Below are 4,803 nucleotides of genomic sequence, written 5' to 3' on the forward strand. Positions count from 1 at the left end.
GATCTTTTGGGGGAAGAATCTCAAGAGCACTGGTCTCATTTCTAAGTTTGTAAGGCCATAGTTCATTCCCTCTAAGGATGATATATGTGGAATGAGAATTGCAGTAGACGACTTTTCAGTATTTACTAAGATTGATCCTCCAGAAGTTCTACAGTACTCTCTAGAAAGCTGTCAGAGGGATGGAATTGGTCCAATGGTTGATCCTTTCAATCTACCAAAAGCATACCCAAATGTTCATGGGAAAAGGAAGAAGGAATCAAGAGGAGAAGGATCTTTTAGGCCTCAGAAGAAGAAGAATAAAGATGGTGTCCTTCTGGATGAAGATGAGGTGCCTCTAAGTGAGTGCCAAAAAGTTATGCTTCTGAAGGACACATCTGGAGTTGTCCAACAATCCTTAAGAGCTTCTGACACTACTTCTGGTAAGCTTTCTGAAGGTAGTAGTCTTTTGTTTCTGAATATCTAGTTTCTTAAAGGATCTTACCAATCCAACCTCCTCCCACTTCTCAACCAATCTCTATATTTTCCCAACAAATATTTGAACCAATTTTACTTCCACCTCCTCCAAAAACACGTATTATAGAACCTGTTACAGAAACTCCTCCAGTTTCTGAAACTCTGTCATAACAACAACATCAACAGATACCACCACTATCATCTTCTTCATAGTTACAAACACCACCCAATCCACTACCATCTGTTTCTGCTTCCCACATAGAAAATACAAATAGAACAACCCCTAGAACATCTCCTTCAAGAGATTCGAGAGACTGTAGCGGTAAAAAAATTGAGATTAAGATATCGATTAACTTAACTTGCAAAGCAAGAGTCACCCTCGCACTTTTATTGTTTCCAAAGGAAAATGGAAAAAGTACGAACAAAACCTGAAGAAGTTTATAAAACTAATAAAAAGAGAACAAGGGTCTGAGGGTTAGTTATGCAAAGGGAAGGTATTAGCACCCTAAACATCCATGGTACTCCATGGGATCCTCTTTGAGAATATGTACATTTTGGTTTGAAAAAGGGTGTTATTTTTTAAAAGATTGGGGAGATGGGAAAAGAAGTATATTTTATTTATTTTTATGTTTGCCAAGACATTTGAAGTCTCATGCCTACATACCAAGAAAGTGCAATGAAGGATCAAAACCTCGTAGTTCGTGGTAAAAAATGACAAAGGGAGTTTGTTTTGATTCATTTTTTATGGAAAAGACATTTTGTCATTTTTAGGACAATACTCAACTAGTCACCCATAAGTATGAGAACTTTGCATCATCATGAGAAGGACTCCAACTTGGATAAGGATCAATAAGTATCCCACTAGCTCTTATAAATGGAAAAGAATTATCATCAATGTTATGAGGATAGGAGAATTATATCTCATCTATAAAAGCGACTCATGTCTCATACCTTGAGAAAAGTTTTAAAAGGAAAAGTGCACAAGGGCACAAAACGGTTTGAATGATTTATGCATTTTTTAGTCTTTTAAAATTGGTCTAAATATGCTTAAGATGAATTAGCATTTATTGGGAAAAGGTTTTAAAAATCACTTGACAAAAGTAAAGGTTTATTGAGAAAGTGGTTCAAGTTTAAAAAAAACAAGAAGGTTTTGAAAAAGAGAGAAGATTTTGAAAATTAAAGAAGGGGAGGAGAAGAAGAGATTATCCTAAAGCATAAAGTAAAAGCTAGGGAGGAAAGATCTAACTAAGAGATATCAAGCTTTTTGACATAAGTTAAGCAAGAATTCCCTCCTTTGGATTAAGCCTCAAGCAAGCCAAAATAAGCAAATGATAATCCATGTATCAGAGTAGTCCAAAGTCATAGGTATCAGATGAATTACAAGGTCTCAAGTCACAAGTCCCAAAGCAAAGGTCAAGATCCTAATTCTAAGTCCATAGCTCTACAATGATGCCAAGGATAGTAACCACGAGTCCATGAGTTAGGAGAAACAAGTTTCTTTTTTTTTGGTTTTTTCCTTATTAGTGTCTTCTTTACAATGATATAAAAGAAAGGTCCAAATGGACAAAGACCAAACTGACATAATCACAAAAAATATTATATGAAATGCTAAACATAAAGTATAAAGTAAATGACATAAATTAAAGGCATAAAGTAAATGACATTGAAATAGAAGTTAATACAAGTGAAGAGTTAGTAAAAGATGTTAGTGAAACTGAAAAGATGTTTTGGTCATTTTTCAAAGAACACTAAACTATCCACTCACAAGCATGAAAATTTGAACCTATACATCATTTATGAGAAGGGCTCTAACTTGGATAAAATCAACAAGTATGCCACTATCTCTCACAAATGGAAAAGGAAAAATATTTTCATACAATACCATGAGGAATAAGAGACTTACAATCTCACTTAAAATGCCTTTGCTTTCGGGACAAATTTAGCACTATGTTAAGCAATCGTAATTGGACTTATGTAGAAGTCACAACTATCTGAGGGTGGTCAATAATAATGTTTGTGTTAATACATGCTAGAGAAATGATATGTTAATCATTCTCCTAAAGATATGCCACACAAAAAAGAAAGAAAGGGGATGATGATCAAGCACAAAGGCTAGGAGAATGGTCCATTACTTCAATCCACACATCATAACTATTAGGACAAACTTATGAATCAATCCAAAGCACCTTAAATAATCCATGATCACTTAGAAGGTAGATTTGAAATGATGAAAGTTCATCAAGTACCAATCCACACATCATGAACAAGATAGGCACAAACCACCCAATTGATCAAAGGGAAAAGAAGGACATGAAGAAGAAGGAGACAAGAGAAGTTACACCCAAATTGGATAAAAAATTTGATCAAGTCATCATCAAAATCAACCATTCATTTTGGTTGATTAGGGATTTCACCCTATCAACACCCAAGATCCATTGAGTTTGATGAGACTTGAAGTCATAACCATCGTGATCCAAGGCCAACAGAAGTTCATAAGGTCACACAAATATATAAATGCAATTAAATGAAATAAAAATGCATCAAAGGTATTTTTAAATGAATTTTAAAATAGAAATAAAACGGAAAATCCATAAAGTCCTTCAAAACACCAAATAAATGGCCAAGAAAATTATGGAAGGTTAGAAATAAAATAAGAAGCATGTAATCAAATTTTTAGAATTTAAAAAATGCAGAAAAGTAATTTTTAACCAATTAAAACAAAGGATAAAAGAGAAAATTCATGAAAAATAGAAAACCAGTGAAATAAAATATGGAAAAATGAAAATCAGATGAAGAAAAATAAAAGAGAATTTTAGAAATTATTTTGGGATTTTTTGGATAATAAATGAAATTACTATGAACTTTTAAAGAAAAAAATAAAAAAAATTAAAGAAAAATAATAAAAATCAGAAAAAACAAGGAGCGTTGGATCACGCCTCATTAATTGACATGGAATTTCCAACACTCCAAATGTTGGAGAACACGATGGAACACACTGCAAGCCAAACACGGGATCCAATTTAAGTCCAACCAATCAAAACATTTCATTTTACCAATGTGTCTGATCAAACTCAAACAACCTAAGAAAGCCCCATTTTTCTTCTCCGGTGAGCTCTCGCCGAAGTTTCATTGTTTGGTAAATTCAAGACACGGGACCACCACCGTTGTGATCCTCTTCTCATCCCGAATTCAACCTTATGCTTTGAATTCATTTATGTGAATTGTGCAAAGGGAATTGGAGAGAAGTTTCAGAAACAAGCAAGCCACGAAAAACAAAATTAAATGATGAACATGATCAATCAACCCCAGATAAGTTAGGGGAAAGCATCAGAGAATGAAGGACTATATTGTGGTAACTTGTTTGAGTTCAAATGATGCTCAGAACTACCTTATCCAAATGGTGATCAGAAGTTGATGAAGATCGATCTGGTTAGAGCACTTCAGGAGGTCTCAGAGCTTGGGAATTGTTGCAAAAGTTTCAGAGGATGCAAAAGCAGCTAATGGAATCAAGAAATTGGATTGAAACAAGCTGAAACTCAAAACACGGTAGTTGAATTTTCTGGAAAAATTTCAAGTTGCATCAGATATTTCTTGGCTCTCCAAAGCTTGCAAGTGAAGGAAATATCTTCCATATTTATAGGGAATGTGTTTGGATCCAAATGCTTGCGAAATGATCTGAATGTGTGAAAAGTGTAACTTGAAACTCATCAAAACTTAGTCAAATGATGCATTTTAAGGGTCAATTAACTTTTATAGACTTGTTTAAACATGTTTAGGTCCAAAACACTTGCTAATTTGGCTTGGAATTGAGATTAGTCATGTTCAAATTTCGGTCAATGGTGATTTCTTCAGTTCCAAGTCATCATGTTCAACTCAATATGGCATTCTACTCAAGAGGCTTTTTGATCCTATTCTTTTTACAATGTGTAAACACCATGGCCAAGATCACAAATTGCCAAGAAAGGTTGCATTTAGATGTTTGAGCAAAAAGTTATGGCATGTTGAAGTTGGCATGAAAGATTGGTCACATAACTTAGAAAAATTTGAGTGTTTCATGGTTGAAAATGACCTATAATGTCCCAATGAATTCCATGGCCTTCCAAGCATATTCTGACCTTGATCCTTGAAGCAAACATCTAGAGGGCATCACAAATCACATTGTGCAAAAAGAATCATCCTCATACGTTGAAATTTAAAGAAGTTATGATCCTTGAAAGTTGGGAAAAAGTCACTTCAAAATAGGTCAAATTTCACTAAGTCCACAAATGACCTATAATGTCTCCAAACATTTGATGATACTCCAAGCATAATTGGCTCTTGTAATGTAAATAGAAGTTGTATAGGATGTTG

This window comes from Lathyrus oleraceus, chromosome 2, assembly GCF_024323335.1.
Source record: "Lathyrus oleraceus cultivar Zhongwan6 chromosome 2, CAAS_Psat_ZW6_1.0, whole genome shotgun sequence".
Taxonomy (NCBI): domain Eukaryota; kingdom Viridiplantae; phylum Streptophyta; class Magnoliopsida; order Fabales; family Fabaceae; genus Lathyrus; species Lathyrus oleraceus.